Below are 22,702 nucleotides of genomic sequence, written 5' to 3'. Positions count from 1 at the left end.
TTTTTTTTAAAACATGCAAATATCGTATTTATGACGGACGGATAGAAAAAGAGAGAGATGCAAGGTGGAAATTCAGGATTGCACTGGATTGGCAGCGAAAGGGTTATAGTGATTGAAGCAACAATGAGAAGAAAAGTTGAAATAATAATAATAATAATAAATAAATAAAACGTGCCTCCATGAATTTCCAAGCAGCAGACCAGCCTCCAAGACTCGCAGCCCAATAAGAGCTGTCAGGGGAGGCTCTCTGAGATCACTTTCTCACAACCCTTCACTGTTTTTTTGCTCAGCAGCCAGGCACATTGGAACAGCTCACTGATAAAATTCAAGGATTTACTAGGAATATCCCTGCCTCTCTTTCTTTCTCTCTCTCTTTCTTTTTTTTCCCCACTCTCTCGCTTTCGCTCTCGCTCTCTGTCTGTCTGGAGATACACTGCTGATGTGTAGAGAGAGAAAAAAAAAAGAAGAGGAGAAGCGAGCTGGTAAGAGGAAACTGCATCCTTCTTCCATCAGGACACACTGAGCTTCGAGAGTGTCAATCTCTCCATCAGCATGAAAAGGCACAGGAGCCCCCAGTAAGTAAGGGGGCTGCTCCTCCACCACCAGGAGGGGGGGAGAATCCATCCGGCTTGGTACCACATCCTAATCTTGGAGCTTGCAGATGAAGATGTTGCCCGATGACTGGCACAGTAAGTAGCCACCTTTTTCCATTTCTTAACGCCACCACGGTGTCTACTTTGTAAGGGTCTCGCGCCATCTCACCCCCACCCCCTTACACCGAGAGAGTTCTTATTGATAAATGGCAACTGCCTGGGAATAGTCTACCTCCCTGCAGCAAGTGGTGATGAACACATCATTCCCGGCTTGCAGTTGAGTTAGTTGGGTTCCTTCTATCAGAAGGTGTCCCTCTATCGTCTCGTTATCATCTGCATCCATGAAAGAGTCCATCAGCCTTCGTATTTCTTGACCACACACCCGTAAGGCGTCCTTGCCCTGAAAATCCTTTTGCACTTGCCGTGATGAGAATAAATATCATTCACCATCCTCTTATGTAAATTGATGTGCATTGGAAGAGCAGGGGTTGAGAATAACATCTTTTTGGGGAGGATGGTTCAGGGCAACGACTTGGGTGGGAGACTAGTTGCAGCAAGAGACCTGTAAGATTTACTCCTATCGAATGACACCTGGGGATGAGAAAAAGAGAATGAGAAGATTTAGATGATCCTATCAGATTTTTTAAGAGTTCTTTATTTTAGTCCCCCCCCCCCCTTTAGACACCAATTCGAAACTTACTCCTAGAATCCTCCAGCAGGTTAGCAGCATAATTAAATTGTAGAGCGTTTTGTTGGCTAGACGTGGCATTTAAATGCCTTGAGATCTCCATCCCTTGGAGGTGTTCTCGCTTGGCTCGAGATCTCCGTCCCTTGGAGGTGTTCTTGCTGTACGGTATCTCACATCTTGGAAAATGGTGCAATAAATCAGAACCATCTGTCCTCCGGTCGGACCTGCGAAGGCAGGTAGGAGATTGGAGGGCGAAGGTGCCTCCACACCCTTTGTTGTATCAGAACGCAGTGGCGGCAAAGGGGTTACACGTGAGCTCCTGCGGCAGCACGCGAAGACGGGAATGCACAAACTGTCTCCGAACCCATGATTTAATTATGGGAACCCAGACAAAAAAGGGCAACAGCCAAAACATTAATAATACAACACGGTATCATAAGAGCCAAATAAAATGTCAGGTTAACACATGAATGGGTTCTCGGTGCTTCAGTTTCAACAGGTCTTTTTTTTTTGTAAATTGTGTTTATGGATCTAGAATGATTATAGATGAGGCCAAAAAAAGAAAGAAATCATTGCAAATTCATTTTAGTGTAAAGCTTTTGGGGCTGGGTGATGCTGAGAGATGCTTCTGTAATGTGTCTGTGTGCAGTCTTTAGCAGGAGTTACAGACATATTATTGTCAAGGAAATCGATATCCTCATGCACAAGTTGATCTTCGTGGAAGAGGAAATGAATCAAAGTTGACTTTGTACAATAGGTGGACTTTTATTAGGGGCCAATCGGTTTGTAGAACATATCCAACGTCCTGCGTAATCCGTTCTCAAAAGCCAGTAACGAGTCAATCATTCTCGAAAGCCAGTAACGAGTCATTTCCAATAATCCAACCTTTTACCCAAAAATTGACTTTTTGGTTTTGATTTTAGAATCCCTTAAAAAAAAAATCAACTTTCAAAATCGCATCCTCGAACAAAAATGTACATCACACTTCGAAGATGTCTAATCTAATGATACTACAGGAAGTCTATATCCTTAATTATTGTTGACTTGGTACCACACGTACTGAATCTCAAATATGGGATCTTTGGGGGACTTCTTCATACGTAGACTTCTCCAATCAATTTTCATTTTGGATGTGCTGCTGCGTTTCAAATACATGCTCAAAACGAGCAGGCTGGAGATGAAGGACTGGGCAAATCGGAAAGAAACGCTGATTTGCTTTTAAAAGTGTAAATATTTTATGATCCCACGTGTGCTGAATGATTTCACCGTGCCGATATGTTCTTTTTTTTTTTTTTTTACAGTAGATGAAATAAAATTTCATGCAGCAAGGGGACTCATCAGGCAGTAAAGGGACTCATCAGGCACCTATCATGGAGTATGGCTTTTTTTGCGTTGACTTCACTTTTGGCCAAGGTCCGAGCAAAACCTAATCTGGGCTGTCATATGTTAGCAGTAGGGATTCAATAAGGATTAATGAGTGTAAACACAGTAGAAAACAGACACACAGAGATGTACGCACGGGTATTACAGGTCAGGTTAGAAGGCGATCAATCCAATGCATTCTCTTTGCAATGCTGTAAATTACATAACCAGCATTTGCCAGTGTCGGTGAGAATAAATAAAGAAATACAAGCTTTACTTTCCATTACCTTCAATTTTCAAAGTATGATTCGAGTGGCAGCACAGAGAACTTGCTTTGAGTCATGCCTGCGGAAAAAAAACAAAACAGAAAAGCATTTACTGTCTGTCATCTGCCACGTAATTATCGATTCTCCGCCGCTGTTCTGCAAAGAAATAAGTACCTTTAAGGACTCCAAAGAAGTTTTTGCATGTTTTAATGAAAACACAAGAAAGTTCCTGGATGAAATTGATGGAGGCTTGACACTTCTTGGTCATGTAGATTAGGTCTTTTTCTGGATGCAAACTCATTTCTCCAGCTTGAACGTTGAACCTGATGGTCATCCTCGTAAACTATTTTTGAATCTCGAATGTCAAAATGTCATTTTTTTAAATATTTGTATTTTGTGTCATTGTCATTAGAGTAATCATTATTATTCCCATTCATTCCCAACCCCCCCAAAATGATTAATTATATAACTAATATCATGAGGATAGAAATGAAAAATAATAGAAAAATGTAAGAACAGAAAAAGAAACAATGGCAAAAAGTAATAATGGAAAATAAATATGTAAACAAAGTTGATGTTCATAAACTGTGTTCATTCCTACTTACAAATAAGTTTAAAAGTGTCTTTGTATGTTTTAATGAAAACACGAAAGAAGCTTCCTGAATGTAAATGGAGGAAGTTTGAAGCTTCTTGTTCTTGTAGAAGCTTTTTTTGTCTTGAAGAAGCTTCTTGGTCATGTAGAAGCTTCTTGGTCCTGTAGAAGCTTCTTGGTCTCGAAAAAGCTTCTTGACCTTTAGAAGCTTGTTGGTTTTGTAGAAGCTTGTTGGTCTTTAGAAGCTTCTTGGTCTTGTAGAAGCTTCTTGATGTCGAAGAAGCTTCTTGATCATGTAGAAGCTTCTAGGTCTTGTAGAAGCTTCTTGGTCTCGAAGAAGTTTCTTGGTCTTTAGAAGTTTCTTGGTTTTGCAGAAATATCTTGGTCTTTAGAAGCTTGCTGGTCTTGTAGAAGATTCTTGGTCTAGTAGAAGCTTCTTGGTCTCAAAGAAGCTTCTTGGTTTTTAGAAACTTCTTAGCTTTTCACAAGCTTTTTGGTCTTCAGAAGCTTCTTGGTCTTGTAGAAGCTTCTTGGCCTCAAAGAAGCTTCTTGGTCTTGTAGAAGCTTCCTGGTCTTGCATAAACTTCTTGGTCTTGTAGAGTAGGTTTTTTCAGGACACTTACTATACACAAAAAACTTATTTTTCTAGCTTGAACCAGATGTTCCTCCTCGTGCCAGTTTTGAAGCTTGAAAGTCTTAGTGTTTTTTTTTTAAATTTATGATGTATCATTTTAATTAGGGTCATCATAAACTATACTCATTCATCACCCCACTTCCAAAAATGATTAATAATATAAATAAAATCATAAGGATAGAAATGAAAAATAATCTAAAAATTTAAGAACAGAAAAATAAACAGTGGCCAGAAATAATAAAGGAAAATAAATTAATAAACTAAGTTCATGAAGTTCATAAACTATGTTCATTCCTGGTTCTAAAGAAGTTTAATGCAGTCTTTGGCCTTATTATACTTAATAATGACTTTCTTTGAGTCCCAGATATGTAATATATTCCAAACACGAAAAAAATAGCATTAAAATTGATGTGTAAGCTAATGTCCAGGCGGTAAGCCCCACAGCTCAAAAAAACAACTGCATGGCTCCATTTTTGTCCCCACACCTTGTAATGCCATAATTATATCTTCATCCGAACTTTTTCAAAGTTTTGGGGAAAAAATAAAACCCTGTAGAGAGAGAGGCTGAAGTATAATTCTTTTGGAATTAAATGCCTACAGAAAATAGTAAGCTCAATGGGTTTCTGAGTACTATTCTGACAAAGAGCCTCCGATCTGAAGTTTGTAAAGGCAGGCAGGGGGCTACGACTTTGAATGTGTATGTTCAATTTTTGTAACAGCTGGCTCTGAGTATGACAAAGACTATTATTAAGCGGCGTGGTGAAAAATGTAAAAATCTGTTCATTATATTTACTACACTGCTGATGTGATTGAACTTTTAAGCCTGGTTATAGTGAATGAAATTACTTATAGTTTTTCTGTATTCCGGGAGAAAATATTATATATAAATCATGGATGACAATACAGATTAAATGCTTATCTAGAACAAATACATTTCCTGTGCTAAAAGAAAAGCAATAAAATGAAAACTATCTATAATGCTAAATCCCTAATTCGACTGTCAGATAGGTCTTCACCCACTTAGAGTTCGTTATTATGGTTGGGCTTGGATGGACCAGAGGTCGAAATGCTGTGGTCTGACCAACTGATGTAGGCTCAAGATAAAATGGTTAATTTTGCAGACATAACAAAAGCAGCGTGTAATAGATGGTGGTTGTGAGACAGTGCTGTGCCCTTCAGCAGGTTTTCCAAATTGTTGCGAAGTCCAACATGGACAAGGTTCAACATGCCATAAGGGCGTTCAATGATAAATAGGAGATTCAATATTTTTCAGAGTAGCAGTTGGTTTGTTCTATCTGTTACTGTCTACGAAGATGGACGTAGATAACTAATCATTGAACCTTTGAAGCAGTCGGTAATAATAAACCCCATTGAGTTTGGTCTTCTCAGTCTCAAGAGCTGAGAGTCTATAAATACTTATTAGACAGGGTTTCTGGACAACGATGTGATTTCTGTAGCGTACATTCACCAGAAAATTAAAAATCAGATAGTAAACCATGTGCCTTGTGTAGAATTCGATGAATGATTCTGATATGTTGATACAAGGCACAAGTGTACAGTACATAGAAAACTTGTCTAATTTTTTATTCTTTTATATACGTATTCTTCAATTAGCATGATATTTTAAAGTCTCCTTTAACCCTGCTGTTCTGTTGGTCAAAAATGACCGACTTTGAACTTCAATATTCTTTAAAATATTCAAGATGCGGCTCTGAAACCCGTGGCCGACCGACCCATCCTCATTTAAGTCAATCAACCACAAGTTTCAGAACCGCATCTTGAACACCCCAAAAAATACCAAAGTTCAAAATAGGTCTCCCCAGACCGAACAGAACAGCAGGGTTAAGACATCATGAGGATATTTTTTTAATACTACCTATAAACTGGTTTGCGTATAATTTGGGTTCTGATTAACCCCTTTACCCCCAAGGGTGGTTTGCACGTTAATGACCGGGCCAATTTTTACAATTCTGACCACTGTCCCTTTATGAGGTTATAACTCTGGAACGCTTCAACGGATCCCAGTGAATCTGACATTGTTTTCTCGTGACATATTGTACTTCATGACAATGGTAAAAATTCTTTGATAGTACCTGCGTTTATTTGTGAAAAAAACGGAAATTTGGCGAAAATTATGAAAATTTCGCAATTTTCCAACTTTGAATTTTTATGCAATTAAATCACAGATATATGTCACACAAAATACTTAATAAGTAACATTTCCCACATGTCTACTTTACATCAGCACAATTTTGGAACCAAAATTTTTTTTTGTTAGGGAGTTATAAGGGTGAAAAGTTGACCAGCAATTTCTCATTTCTACAACACCATTTTTTTTTAGGGACCACATCTCATTTGAAGTCATTTTGAGGGGTCTATATGATAGAAAATACCCAAGTGTGACACCATTCTAAAAACTACACCCCTCAAGGTGCTTAAAACCACATTCAAGAAGTTTATTAACCCTTCTGGTGCTTCACAGGAATTTTTTGAATGTTTAAATAAAAATGAACATTTAACTTTTTTTCACAAAAAATTTAATTCAGCTCCAATTTGTTTTATTTTACCAAGGGTAACAGGAGAAAATGGACCGCAATCATTGTTGTACAATTTGTCCTGAGTACGCCAATACCCCACATGTGGGGGTAAACCACTGTTTGGGCGCATGGCACAGCTCGGAAGCGAAGGAGCGCCATTTGACTTTTCAATGCAAAATTGACAGGAATTGAGATGGGACACCATGTTTCGTTTGGAGAGCCCCTGATGTGCCTAAACATTGAAACCCCCCACAAGTGACACCATTTTGGAAAGTAGACCCCCTAAGGAACTTATATAGAGGTGTGGTGAGCTCTTTCACCCACCAAGTGCTTCACAGAAGTTTATAATGTAGAACCGTAAAAATAAAAAATCATATTTTTTCACACAAATTATCTTTTCGCCCCCAATTTTTTATTTTTCCAAGGGTAAGAGAAGAAATTGGACCCCAATAGTTGTTGTACAATTTGTCCTGAGTAAGCTGATATCCCATATGTGGGGGTAAACCACTGTTTGGGCGGATGGGAGAGCTCGGAAGGGAAGGAGCGCCATTTGACTTTTCAATGCAAAATTGACAGGAATTGAGATGGGATGCCATGTTGCGTTTGGAAAGCCACTGATGTGCCTAAACATTGAAACCCCCCACAAGTGACACCATTTTGGAAAGTAGACCCCCTAAGGAACTTATCTAGAGGTGTGGTGAGCACTTTGACCCACCCAGTGCTTCACAGAAGTTTATAATGCAGAACCGTAAAAATAAAAAAATCATATTTTTTCACAAAAATTATCTTTTCGCCCCCAATTTTTTATTTTTCCAAGGGTAAGAGAAGAAATTGGACCCCAATAGTTGTTGTACAATTTGTCCTGAGTGCGCTGATACCCCATATGTGGGGGTAAACCACTGTTTGGGCGGATGGGAGAGCTCGGAAAGGAAGGAGCGCCGTTTGACTTTTCAATGCAAAATTGACAGGAATTGAGATGAGACGCCATGTTGCGTTTGCAGAGCCCCTAATGTACCTAAATAGTAGAAACCACTCACAAGTGACACCATTTTGGAAAGTAGACCCCCTAAGGAACTTATCTAGATGTGTGGTGAGCGCTTTGACCCACCAAGGGCTTCACAGAGGTTTATAATGGAGAGCCGTAAAAATAAAACAAAAATTTTTTCCCACAAAAATTATTTTTTAGCCCCCAGTTTTGTATTTTCCCGAGGGTAACAGGAGAAATTGGACCCAAAAATGTGTTGTCCAATTTGTCCTGAGTGCGCTGATACCCCATATGTGGGGGGAAACCACTGTTTGGGCGCATGGGAGGGCTCGGAAGGGAAGGAGTGCCATTTGAATGCAGACTTAGATGGAATGGTCTGCAGGCGTCACATTGCGTTTGCAGAGCCCCTAATGTACCTAAACAGTAGAAACCCCCCACAAGTGACACCATTTTGGAAAGTAGACCCCCTAAGGAACTTATCTAGATGTGTGGTGAGCGCTTTGACCCACCAAGGGCTTCACAGAGGTTTATAATGGAGAGCCGTAAAAATAAAACAAAATTTTTTTCCCACAAAAATTATTTTTTAGCCCCCAGTTTTGTATTTTCCCGAGGGTAACAGGAGAAATTGGACCCAAAAATGTGTTGTCCAATTTGTCCTGAGTGCGCTGATACCCCATATGTGGGGGGAAACCACTGTTTGGGCGCATGGGAGGGCTCGGAAGGGAAGGAGTGCCATTTGAATGCAGACTTAGATGGAATGGTCTGCAGGCGTCACATTGCGTTTGCAGAGCCCCTAATGTACCTAAACAGTAGAAACCCCCCACAAGTGACCCCATATTGGAAACTAGACCCCCCCGGGAACTTATCTAGATGTGTTGTGAGAACTTTGAACCCCAAGTGTTTCACTACAGTTTATAACGCAGAGCCGTAAAAATAAAAAATCTTTTTTTTCCCACAAAAATTATTTTTTAGCCCCCAGTTTTGTATTTTCCCAAGGGTAACAGGAGAAATTGGACCCCAACAGTTGTTGTCCTATTTGTCCTGAGTACGCTGATACCCCATATGTTGGGGTAAACCCCTGTTTGGGCACACGGGTGAGCTCGGAAGGAAAGAAGCACTGTTTTACTTTTTCAACGCAGAATTGGCTGGAATTGAGATCGGACGCCATGTCGCTTTTGGAGAGCCCCTGATGTGCCTAAACAGTGGAAACCCCCCAATTATAACTGAAACCCTAATCCAAACACTCCCCTAACCCTAATTCCAACGGTAACCCTAACCACACCTCTAACCCTGACACACCCCTAACCCTAATCCCAACCCTATTCCCAACTGTAAATGTAATCTAAACCCTAACTGTAACTTTAGCCCCAACCCTAACTGTAGCCCTAACCCTAGCCCTAACCCTAGCCCTAACCCTAGCCCCAACCCTAACCCTAGCCCTAGCCCTAGCCCTAGCCCTAACCCTAGCCCTAACCCTAGCCCTAACCCTAGCCCTAACCCTAACCCTAGCCCTAACCCTAGCCCTAACCCTAACCCTAACCCTAGCCCTAACCCTAACCCTAGCCCTAACCCTAGCCCTAACCCTAGCCCTAGCCCTAACCCTAGCCCTAACCCTAGCCCTAACCCTAACACTAGCCCTAACCCTAGCCCTAACCCTAGCCCTAACCCTAGCCCTAATGGGAAAATGGAAATAAATACATTTTTTTATTTTTCCCTAACTAAGGGGGTGATGAAGGGGGGTTTGATTTACTTTTATAGCGGGTTTTTTAGCGGATTTTTATGATTGGCAGCCGTCACACACTGAAAGACGCTTTTTATTGCAAAAAATATTTTTTGCGTTACCACATTTTGAGAGCTATAATTTTTCCATATTTTGGTCCACACAGTCATGTGAGGTCTTGTTTTTTACGCGACGAGTTGACGTTTTTATTGGTAACATTTTCGGGCACGTGACATTTTTTGATCGCTTTTTATTCCGATTTTTGTGAGACAGAATGACCAAAAACCAGCTATTCATGAATTTCTTTTGGGGGAGGCGTTTATACCGTTCCGCGTTTGGTAAAATTGATAAAGCAGTTTTATTCTTCGGGTCAGTACGATTACAGCGACATCTCATTTATATCATTTTTTTATGTTTTGGCGCTTTTATACGATAAAAACTATTTTATAGAAAAAATAATTATTTTGGCATCGCTTTATTCTCAGGACTATAACTTTTTCATTTTTTTGCTGATGATGCTGTATGGTGGCTCGTTTTTTGCGGGACAAGATGACGCTTTCAGCGGTACCATGGTTGTTTATATCTGTCTTTTTGATCACGTGTTATTCCACTTTTTGTTCGGCGGTATGATAATAAAGCGTCGTTTTTTTTTTTTTTTTTCTTACGGTGTTTACTGAAGGGGTTAACTAGTGTGCCAGTTTTATAGGGCGAGTCGATACGGACGCGGCGATACTAAATATGTGTACTTTTATTGTTTTTGTTTTTTTTTATTTAGATGAAGAAATGTATTTATGGGAATATTTTTTTTTTTTTTTCATTATTTAGGAATATTTTTTTTTAATTTTTTTTACACATTTGGAAAATTTTTTTTTTACTTTTTTACTTTGTCCCAGGGGGGGACATCACAGATCAGTGATCTGACAGTTTGCACAGCACTCTGTCAGATCACTGATCTGACATGCAGCAGTGCAGGCTTCACAGTGCCTGCTCTGAGCAGGCTCTGTGAAGCCACCTCCCTCCCTGCAGGACCCGGATCCGCGGCCATCTTGGATCCGGGACCTGGAGCAGGGAGGGAGGGCGGCAAGACCCTCGCAGCAACGCGATTACATCGCGTTGCTGCGGGGGTCTCAGGGAAGCCCGCAGGGAGCCCCCCTCCCTGCGCGGTGCTTCCCTGCACCGCCGGCACATCGCGATCATCTTTGATCGCGGTGTGCCGGGGGTTAATGTGCCGGGGGCGGTCCGTGACCGCTCCTGGCACATAGTGCCGGATGTCAGCTGCGATAGGCAGCTGACACCCGGCCGCGATCGGCGCCGCTCCCCCCGTGAGCGCTGCCGATCGCATATGACGTACTATTGCGTCCTTGGGAAGTAGGGCCCACCCCCCATGGACGCAATAGTACGTCTGATGGCAGAAAGGGGTTAATGAACCAACCTATGTGTAGTATCTATCATTGCATCATCAGATTTATGACTATTCTTCTAAATACTGTAGATGGTGGACCCCTACCATTTGAGGCTTATAGAGTCATTAAATGTTCATTATAGACTCCACTAGCTCAGTAGATCTCACCTAGGATGCTATTTTTGAAAAATAAGATTCATTATAAATTTAAGCTGTGGAAAATTCTATCAAGAAGATCCTAATATGACCCTATATTGGAAATGTAGCATCACGTTCATAAGAACTTGTGTCAAGTCCAACCTACTCTCTAATTTTTTTTCTTTGGCGTTACTCTCTTGATCGCTTTTTTTACTCAAGTAGAAGGTATTTTTGGTTGAATTGTAACACAAATAATAAGTAATCGTGAAGGCTATATTATTGTGAATGCCCATAGATCAATTCCAGATAGTGTGTTACAGTCATAAACTACAGGCTATGGCAGAAGAATGGATAATTTTTGGACCAAAGAAAATATCCTTTCATGTGATTCTGTATGGTTTTACCATAATTTTTGGGGCTTAAAGCATTGGGAAGACTTGTTTAGAGAAACAATCAAACACAGTTTACTATAATATGAAAAACATACAGCAAATTCAGGATAGTATTGTGTCCCAGTAAGATCTTCAGGTGCAAACTATACATGGGACAACTTGAAAACCATTTTTTTATCTCCCATTTTTTATACTTGATCTATTTCAATGAAATGCATCTTAAGGGGCGCTAAATGCATGTAAGGCCATCTCATAGGAATGTAAAGTGTATATGAGGCATAAGAACTGAATTTTAGCTTTCAAAATAACTGGGGATTGTCCAAGTTTTCCATTACTGTTTGCACTGTTGTTATTGAAGCAAGGGATGGGGCAGATTGGTATCTTCCGAGTCTACATAATCATGATGGACTATGCTCAGGCTCGTAAAGAAAAGATGATTAGGCTTATCCAAAGTTGTCCCCCATAATTTTTTTTTAATTATGATATCAAACCAATAAAAATGATAAATAAACATTTGAATATTTCTTATAGAGTAATAGTATTAGCATTAATGAACGAGGACTCCATATCCTGTCTGACTTGATAATTACAAGCAATGTACCATCATCGCAACGTTATTTACGAACGCAAATCGAACATTGAGATTTTCTGGCAAAAAGCTTTTTTTTTTGCCTATTAATTAAATCCATGTATTTATCCTACAAGGAAAAGACTAGATGCGTTCTGCCACCTCGTAAAGCACAATAATTAAAGAAAACCTTTGCACTAGGTTTACATGTATCGTGTAATGATTATCCAGTTTCATTAGGGCTCGGGGACTTGCAGCAAGCTACTGTGAGTCATATTTGTTGATATACATAATGATTAAAATCATTTGTTGAATTGATTGTTTTCCAGTTGAATATGATACCGCTCGGTTTCCAGAAAGAACAAAGAAAAATGAATAAATTGTCTTTTTCCTAAATAATGTAGAGTAGATTTGTAAAAGGATTAAATGAAGTGAGGAAATTGCTCATAATCCCGTGTTTTATGGTTCGCCTCTATTGCAGAAAAGAGAGAGGAAATTCTTGAAGTAGACAAAAAAAAAGTTTATGGTTGGATTTTGCAATGGTGTACGAAATTCCCATTAAGTTCTCTTCTTGTGTCTTTCTTGGTACTAAGCTCCATGAAGACTGAATCACGAGAGGTTCCCATGTCAAGTATGGTTTCAATATCTGTTTTGGAGGAACATGGTTAGAATAAGCTAACATTCGACCAAGAGATTGCTCTATTTTTGATTGTAACAGATTTCGTAAAGAATTTGGACAGAGAGCGCCATTGGTTGGCTCATAAAATACCAATGATGGCTGCTAAACTGCTTCCCAAAGATACCTCCAAAAATGATAGCTGTAGCACTTTCCCTATAAATAAAATATCCTATTTTATACTCTTGAAATACTATGTATTTCGGGATTTATATTGATCTCATATAAGACATGTAAGACGTAACCTCAAAAACCCATCTCTGCTTCATGTGGTCACCTCTAAAAAAGTATTATCGACATATGTGATACCTTAAAGAGGACTTGTCACTAGGACAAAAGTGAATCAGGTTTTGCTTTTATTTTATTTCCAATGATCTCCTGAGAGTGCTGTTTTTTATTTTCTTTTAATCCGCCAAACGGTTGCAGAGATATAGTCCTTTATGTGTAGCGCTAGATTGTGGCTCATATGATTCCTCGGGGGCGTGTATGTAGTCTGCTTTGCATAATTATCTTGTGAGTCCCACTCTCTTGTCAAAGAACCTAACAGCACAAAATAAAAAAGGCCCTTATCTCTGGGTCCGAGTTATGGATTCAGAAAAAAAGCCAAAACTGAATGCTCAGGGGAGCAGCGGCAATAAGATAAGAGCAAAAGCTGACTACTTTTGACCCGGTGACACGTTTGATTCTTTAACAGCATTTTACTTACAGGAAAATGTATATGGAATCGATTTTTCTAAAACTTTAAATATCATGACTAGACATTGAAGGACTTAAGAAAAACATGACTGTCGACAGGTCGTGTGTGGTATTGTAGCTTTACATGATGCATGTTTATGGAGTTAATTTTAAATACTAGCCACGGGCCATAAACAGGAATGACCCAATTTTTGGAAGACAACAGCCATGTTTTTCTAATCCTAAACAACAACTTTAAATATAGGGTAGGGGGTTTCATTTGGAATTAGGAAAATTAGTCTCAAATTTGTTAAAAGAATTTAAAACCTCCAACAAATTTCTAGATAAATGTTGACATTTTCCATATCAAAGGCTTGGGTAATTGGCACTTGTAGAACGAGAATGAAAGATTAGACGAATGCAGTTCTTAAAATGTGGTGTTCACTGTAATATACAGTATAATTCTTAATTAGAGTATCACATGCTGGAAAATGTTACAAATCCGGAATTGGTGCCATCAGAACGCTTAGAATGCTTTTGCGTTTTTTCCCACGTTCATTGGTCCAATCGGGGATTGCGTCTGGGCCCCTTCACAGACCGGGATTCAGCCATATGTGCCAATGGGGCTATAGACTATATTGATGCCGATAGAGTCAACGTGTGGTCAGATGTGCATAATTTTTGGACTTATATGCCTACTGGAGACAGACACCCAGACAAAGTCTACTACGACTAGGTGTCCGCCTCCAGTTAGCATATACACCCGAAAATTATTCAAGACAGTGCTCTTGTTGATTTTATCCACATCATTACAGCCTATGGTCCCATTGGCAAATATGTCCGAATCTCATTTTGCAGAGGGGTCCTGACACTAGCCCCGATTGGACCACGAGCATGGGAAAAATCACAGCATGAAGGCACCCTTAATGAAAGTTTTCAAAGTATCATGTTTCTATTTCTGCACCATGAAATGTATCTCAGCTTGAGAAACTTTCTGGCCTTTGTAATAAGATGGTGACCAAATGGAAGTTTCTATGTCATCAAAATAAACTTTTTTTCCAAATGAACTGAAATGAATTGTTCTTAGAACACAGGTTGCATTTACTCTTTGTGTGAGTCTGTGCTCAGCCCCCAAAAACTGCTTCACTTGCAGGTCTGTTACTTATTTTTGACAAATTAATACTTCATACGTCTTAAGATCTGCATATATTTGGCTTGGTTATGGGCTCCTTGCGTCATCTCAGGCAGACCAATATAATCACGCTCCCTTGTGTGTATCAAAGGGTGATTTTGCTTGAATCTATTTTATTCTTAAGTAACATAGTTTATTCTATCTAGTGGGGTTTATCGCCACCTAAGCTTCCTGGCTTCTTCTTCAAAGTTAGTCTTCAACAATAATATGAATATAGTGCATTGCAGGCTTGCGAAAACACAAACCCAGATTGCCTAAGCAGAAACGAAGGAACATTTTGACCTCTCCAATGAAAAATAAGTGCACAATTCCATTATTATTGCATATATTTATATACCGTATATACTCGAGTATAAGCCGACCCGAGTATAAGCCGACCCCCCTAATTTTGCCGCAAAAACTGGGAAAACGTAATGACTCTAGTATAAGCCTAGGGTGGAGAATGCAGCAGCTACCTGTAAATGTCAAAAATAAAAATAGATACCAATAAAAGTAAAATTGAGACATCAGTAGGTTAAGTGTGTTTGAATATCCATATTGATTCAAGAGTCCCATATAATGCTCCATAAAGTTTGATGGGCCCCATTAGATGCTCCATATTAAAATATGCCCCATATAATCCTGCATAAAGGGTAATAAGGGCCCCATAAGATGCTCCATAGAGATATTTGCCCTATATAGTGCTGCACAAGCATTATGGCACCATAAGATGCTCCATACAGCCACTTGCCCCATATGGTGCTGCACAAGTGTTATGGCCCCATAAGATGCTCCATACAGTCACTTGCCCCATATAATGCTGCACAAGTGTTATGGCCCCATAAGATGCTACATACAGTCACTTGCCCCATATAATGCTGCACAAACGTTATGGCCCCATAAGATGCTCCATACAGTGAATTGCACCTTATAGTGCTGCACAAATGTTATGGCCCCATAAGATGCTCCGTACAGCCACTTGCCCCATATAGTTCTGCACAAACGTTATGGCCCCATAAGATGCTCCATACAGTCACTTTCCCCATATAATGCTGCACAAGCGTTATGGCCCCATAAGATGCTCCATACAGCCACTTGCCCCATATAGTGCTGCACAAGCGTTATGGTCCCATAAGATGCTCCGTATAGCCACTTGCCCCATTTGCTTTTGCTGCGATAAAAAAAAAAATCACATACTCACCTCTCCGCTCAGGACCCCCAGCACTTTCAATATTTACCTGTTCCTTGTGCAGCTCCGTCTTCGGCACTGACGTTCAGCAGAGGGCGCGCATTGACTATGTCAGAGCGCCCTCTGACCTGAGCGTCACAGCCAGAGGACGCTGAAGACGGAGCCGCACTGGAACGAGGAGTGGTAAATATCGCGCAGCGCTCCCCTCCCCGTATACATACCTGCACCTGGCGCTGTGTCCCTGCTTCTTCCACCGCTGCATCTTCTTCCTGTATTGAGCGGTCACAGTTACCGCTCATTACAGTAATGAATATGCGGCTCCACCTCTATGGGAGGTGGAGCCGCATATTAATTTCTGTAATGAGCAGTACCATGTGACCGCTCAGTACAGGAAGAAGCTGCAGCGCTGGAAGAAGCAGGGACGTCCAGGGACCGCGCCGGGAGTAGGTAAGTATAATTACACAGCCCCCGCTCCCCCTCCCCTGCCGACCCCCCGGGTATGACTTGTGTAAAGGCCGAGAGGGGGACTTTCAGCCCCCAAAAATGGGCTGAAAATCTCGGCTTATACTCGAGTATATACGGTATTATAATCTATTAAGATTTCAATTTCCATGCACCACAGCTCCACTACAGGGACAATAAAACATTGCAGAACTGGATTTTCTAATTAATGCAGGATGGGTCAAACCATCCAGTGCAATGAACAATATTTGTAGCTAATCTCCATTGTAAATTTGAAATACAGGGTCTACCTTGAACACCCTATCTATTAATACAGGATAAATGACAATGAGTTTTTTTTTATCTGAACAGTCCCTTTAATCTCTTTTGGGATGAATCTGAATAATGAGATGATGTCACAGCTCAGGCATAGAGATCAGAAGAAAAAGCTATAAAACAGTAAACAAAATATGCAGATGGTGTGTAACTATAGATCAATGAAGAAGGTTATTTGAGGAAAAGAAAATAACATAGATTTATTTGATGTGAAGAGACATAGTCGTGTAACTGTCTATGAGGCAGGAGAGTTACTGTGTATGATGCAGGAGAGTCACTGTATCTGTGAGGCAGGAGAGTCACTGTATCTGTGAGGCAGGAGAGTCACTGTGTCTGTGAGGCAGGAGAGTCACTGTATCTGTGAGGCAGGAGAGTCACTGTATCTGTGAGGCAGGAGAGTCACTGTGTCTGTGAGGCAGGAGAGTCACTGTGTCTGTGAGCCAGGAAAGTCACTGTGCCTGTGAGGCAGAAGAGTCACTGTATCTGTGAGGAAGGAGAGTCACTGTGTTTGTAAGGCAGAAGAGTCACTGCATTTGTGAGGCAGAAGAGTCACTGTGTCTGTGAGCCAGGAAAGTCACTGTGTCTGTGAGGCAGAAGAGTCACTGCATTTGTGAGGCAGAAGAGTCACTGTACTTGTAAGGCAGAAGAGTCACTGTGTCTGTGAGGAAGGAGAGTCACTGTGTCTGTGAGACAAGAAAGACAGTGTATCTTGTGTATCTGTGATGCAGGAGAGTCACTGCATCTGCGAGGCAGTAGAGTCGTGTCTGTGAGCCAGGAGAAACAGTGTGTCTGTGAAGCAGGAGAGTAAAAGTGTATTTGAGGTAGAAGAGTCACTACGTCTGTGAGGCAGGAGAGTTGCTGTGTTTGTGATGCATGAGAGTCATTGTGTCAGATTTATTAGATGTGGTGAGAGATAGTCTTGCATCTGTGTTTGTGAGGCAGGAGAGTCACTGTGTCTCTGAGGCAGAAAATTTGCTGCACTTGTGAGGCAGGAGAGTCACTTTATTTCTAATTCCGGAGAGTCACAGTGTCTTTGAGGCAGGAGAGTTATTTTATATGTAAGGCATGGGAGTCACTGTCTGAGAGGCAGGAGAGATGCTGTATCTGTGAGGTAGGAGAGTCATTTTGTCTGTGAGTCAGGAGAGACAGTGTGTCTGTGAGGCAGGAGAGTCACTGCATTTGTGAAGCAGAAGAGTCACTGTGTTTGTATGGCAGAAGATTCACTGTGTCTGTGAGGAAGGAGAGTCATTTTATCAGTGATGCAGGAGAGTTACTGAGTCTGTGAGGCAGAAGAGTCACTCAGTCTGTGAGGCAGAAGAGTTTCTTTTTCTGTCAGGTAGGAGAGTCACTGAATTTGTGAGGCAGGAGAGTCACATCTATGAGGCAGGAGAGTCACTGCATCTGTGAGGCTTAAGAGTCACTGTGTCCATCAGGCAGGAGACTCACTGTATCTGTGAGGCTGAAGAGTCACTGTGTCTATAAGGCAGGATCAGGGAGGACATATAGCTGGAAGCTGCTGCTAGCCTTATCAGTGTACTTATAATGCTGCTGCAATTCAATCACACATAGACAACATTTCACAGCAATTCGTTTCACAGCAATTGGAGGCTTCTTCAGTCACTGTGAATCTATTTTCATGCCAAAAGTAATCAAAGCTGGAGAATTTGAATGCCAAAAGATTTTGCCCATCTTTACGCTAGACTTTAATGCGGCTTGCCTATTAATTGCTCCAGACTCGGGATGCCATTAGGTACCAGTAGGTTTCCTGGGCTTCTATCCAGAAGCCACCAAATTCTGACTCAGCCACTAGACCGCATCCTAGGAACCAGTTCGCAAAAATCTCTAAGTTTGACCAATAATTTTTAAACCACATGCCACTTTATAAAGTTCTTTAACATTATTTCTGTCGTTACCCTAAAGTCGCACTCATACCCATAGTCTTCAGTGTGCATCCCTTTCAATGTGAAATCTTCATGTCTCAGTGTAGACGCAATAGGTGGAAGGTCTCTTTAAATTCTCAATTTTGTCTCAAAAACTTTTGAAGCTTAATTTTGATCAGTGAAGCAAACGGATGAACCAATGAGTTTTGGGTTAGAAGAGAAAACAGATTAAGTAATTTTCTACCTCATGTCACAATCATTCAAGGAAATTCCCAGTAGATATATAAGCACAAATATAGAGACAGGTCTCTGTCATCCTAAATCTCTGTCACCCACACAGGATGCCGGGACTCTAAAAATAAATAAATGCAATGCCTAAAGATATCCTAGCAGACAATGGATCATCTAAATTGTGGGCACCAGTTGTAAAATGACAGCACTCAAGATGTAGACGTGGGTCTATAATCATGTTCAGGAGGACATGGAGATACCATTAAAAGTAATGGCAGATTATGACCAGTTGGTCTATGATATCCACAATTCCTACTAATCGAATCACTTCCGTACACTATGTTCCATCCGTTGTGGAAGAATTTGATTTTACCAATCAACAGAATTCTTCCACCAATCACGGAGTGATAACATAATGTTGGGAATGCGTCGGCAATGTTCTACTGCTCCATTAGAGGTCTCCAGAATATAGAACACATGGACTTGGTACGTTCCACCTAGCAAAAACATTTAAATGGGTTGTACACTTTTTCTTTTTTTTACATAAAGGCATGTATTTAGGGCTAAAAATTATTTTTGCAATTGGGTTTCATTAAAAAATGTTGACTGTTTGATTTTTACAGGCTCTTTGTTTCTTTGCTCGGTCAACTTTGATGTGGTCTGTAGTAGAGTTGAGCGACCTTGACCTTTTTAGAGTCGAGCCGGGTTTTGCGAAACCCGACTATGTCCAAAGTCGGGTCGAGTGAAATCGGCCGATTATGACGTAAAGTCGGGATCGACCGAAACACGAAACCCAATGCAAGTCAATGGGGCAGCATAGTCGGCAGTGAGTGGGGGCCAGGAAAACACCTAGAGTGGCCATTTTAATGTCAAAACCATCCATTCTTCTTAATGAAGCTTGTCAAGCGTAATTTACCTTATAATAATTGGAAGGCATTTGAAATTGGGGGTCATTTGGCTAAAGTTGTGGGGGGTAGGGCTGGTTCAAGTAATTAGTGGGCCCAGGAAATCTGGACCACGTCACGGCAGTGGAGCAGGGAGAGGTAAGTATTTCAACTTTGCAAGTGCTGTGAACCTGAGCAAGCAGGGGGGGCCCACTCGTTGGCATTGGCACTGGCACAGGGCCCCTCAAAGTACAGCGGTGTGTTTGCACGGCGGGGGCGCCTCCCACCGGCAGCAACACTTTTGCGTACTATGAGAGGCCCTGTGCCAGTGACGTCGCCAACTAGTATTCCTCCCCCCACCTGATGAAGGAACCTGCACTTTCATCTGCACCTTCCTCTTTGTCCCCGTGTAAGGTGGTATGGTATGCGGGAAGAGCAACCTGACTTTCAGCAGGGTCACAATGTTGTTGTGTAGCGTGCACGGGGAATGTTGCGTTATGGGTCAATGTACCAGCAGACTCATCTATCACTGGCTGGGCAATGGGCACGATGAAGTGGAAACACAGATATAGGCCCAAAGAAGAAAGTGGGCTAAATGCAGTTCAAAATTGGTAACACAGGAATAACCAGGGGGCATTGCAGTGGAGGACAACTGGAATGAGAGGCTGACACAGAGAGTAGGGCCAAATCAGTAAGTAGTCGAAATGCAGTTCAAAATTGGCAACCGTAGTAAACAGGCGGCACAGCTTTGTTCAGTGGAGGAGAACAGCAAGGAGTGGCAGACACCGATAGTAGGCCCCAAACCAACTAGTACGCCAAATGCAGTTGTTCCATTTAACCACAATTTAATGAGAGCCTGAAGATAGAAGCTCAGGAAAGGCAACCTGGGGAACACCTTGGAGTGTAACACACCATCTCTCTCCACCCCATACCCATTTTGTATGGCCTAATGCAGTGTACTTTTCTACAACTACTAAACGAGAGTCGGAAGACCGAAGCAATGGCAAGGAAACCTGGGGAACACCTTAGAGTGTAACACACCCTCTCTCTACACCCCATACCCAATTTGAAGGCCTAATGCAGTGTAGTTTCCAAGAACTACTAAACGAGAGCCGGAAGATCGAAGCTCAGGAAAGGCAACCTGGGGAACACCTTGGAGTGTAACACACCCTCTCGCTACACCCCATACCCAATTTGAAGGCCTAATGCAGCGTAGTTTCCAACAACTACTAAACGAGAGCCGGAAGATCGAAGCTCAGGAAAGGCAACCTGGGGAACACCTTGGAGTGGAACACACCATCTCTCTACACCCCATACCCAATTTGAAGGCCTAATGCAGAGTAGTTTCCAAGAACTACTAAACGAGAGCCGGAAGATCGAAGCTCAGGAAAGGCAACCTGGGGAACACCTTGGAGTGTAACACAACGTCTCTCTACACGACGGAAGGGCTGATTCTTAGGAAGGAAGGCTGTTGGAAATAAGCATTGCGCGTCCGAGGGTGATTATATTCTTATTAGGTATATACTCACCCTCGGACGCGCCCTGCTTCTTTATTTGGAATGAATGTTTATTTGCAATGTGGTGTTGACTTTCTCTATTATTTTGGTAATTAATGATTTTATTATTTTCATTATTTTGCATCTTCTCGGCAATAATATAAAGAAGACGCGACAGGACAACACTCGGTGGATGCCATATGTGTGTTTTCAATTTAAAAAAACTTTCAGTTAACTACTTGCAGGAGAAAGTAATTGTAGCTGGTGGCCATTTTTAGTACTGTACCAGATTAGAGTTGTGTGTTTGTTTTTAATGTTAAAATGTCTGCATTTGATATCTCACCAGTATTTTCTTTTTTATAAGCAAAATACTTATTTTTATATTTTCTGATGTTGGTTCCAGGGGTACACGGCCAGCAGTGCCCTGGTCAGTGTAGTAGTAGTTGAAAGAATGGACCGCAGACAGGCATCGAAGGCCTAAAATAATAACACATGGCTGTAGGCAATTTTAAATTGGTTCCAGGGGTACACGGACAGCAGTGGTGTGGTCAGTGGAGGCCTAGTGGAAGGAGTGACCGCAGACAGGCATCGAAGGCCTAAAATAATAACACATGGCTGTAGGCAATTTTAAATTGGTTCCAGGGGTACACGGACAGCAGTGGTGTGGTCAGTGGAGGCCTAGTGGAAGGAGTGACCGCAGACAGGCATCGAAGGCCTAAAATAATAACACATGGCTGTAGGCAATTTTAAATTGGTTCCAGGGGTACACGGGCAGCAGTGACCTGGTCAGTGTAGTAGTAGTTGAAAGAATGGACCGCAGACAGGCATCGAAGGCCTAAAATAAAAAAATTGGGCTGGCTGTAGGCAATTTTAAATTGGTTCCAGGGGTACACGGGCAGCAGTGACCTGGTCAGTGTAGTAGTAGTTGAAAGAATGGACCGCAGACAGGCATCGAAGGCCTAAAATAAAAAAATTGGGCTGGCTGTAGGCAATTTTAAATTGGTTCCAGGGGTACACGGGCAGCAGTGGTGTGGTCAGTGGAGGCCTAGTGGAAGGAGTGACCGCAGACAGGCATCGAAGGCCTAACATAACAAACTTGGGCTGGCTGTAGGCACTTTTAAATTGGTTCCAGGGGTACACGGGCAGCAGTGGTCTGGTCAGTGGAAGTCTAGTGGAAGGAGTGACCGCAGACAGGCATCGAAGGCCTAAAATAATAACACATGGCTGTAGGCAATTTTAAATTGGTTCCAGGGGTACACGGACAGCAGTGGTGTGGTCAGTGGAGGCCTAGTGGAAGGAGTGACCGCAGACAGGCATCGAAGGCCTAAAATAATAACACATGGCTGTAGGCAATTTTAAATTGGTTCCAGGGGTACACGGACAGCAGTGGTGTGGTCAGTGGAGGCCTAGTGGAAGGAGTGACCGCAGACAGGCATCGAAGGCCTAAAATAATAACACATGGCTGTAGGCAATTTTAAATTGGTTCCAGGGGTACACGGGCAGCAGTGACCTGGTCAGTGTAGTAGTAGTTGAAAGAATGGACCGCAGACAGGCATCGAAGGCCTAAAATAAAAAAATTGGGCTGGCTGTAGGCAATTTTAAATTGGTTCCAGGGGTACACGGCCAGCAGTGCCCTGGTCAGTGTAGTAGTAGTTGAAAGAATGGACCGCAGACAGGCATCGAAGGCCTAAAATAATAACACATGGCTGTAGGCAATTTTAAATTGGTTCCAGGGGTACACGGACAGCAGTGGTGTGGTCAGTGGAGGCCTAGTGGAAGGAGTGACCGCAGACAGGCATCGAAGGCCTAAAATAATAACACATGGCTGTAGGCAATTTTAAATTGG

General features: G+C 41.7%; 1 protein-coding gene across 1 annotated transcript in view; it reads left to right on the top strand.

Moving 5' to 3' along the window:
• The first annotated feature begins 265 nt into the window (after positions 1-265).
• Positions 266-22,702, top strand: part of CDH8 (cadherin 8) — a 525,615-nt gene continuing 503,178 nt past the window's right edge. Inside the window, exon 1 of the mRNA XM_069738885.1 lies at positions 266-689. The gene's annotated coding sequence lies outside the window, so the exon portion shown is untranslated. The remainder of the gene's footprint in view (positions 690-22,702) is intronic.

The sequence above is a fragment of the Ranitomeya imitator genome, chromosome 9, assembly GCF_032444005.1.
Source record: "Ranitomeya imitator isolate aRanImi1 chromosome 9, aRanImi1.pri, whole genome shotgun sequence".
NCBI classification, from domain to species: domain Eukaryota; kingdom Metazoa; phylum Chordata; class Amphibia; order Anura; family Dendrobatidae; genus Ranitomeya; species Ranitomeya imitator.
This window is presented reverse-complemented; position numbering and strand designations above follow the sequence as displayed.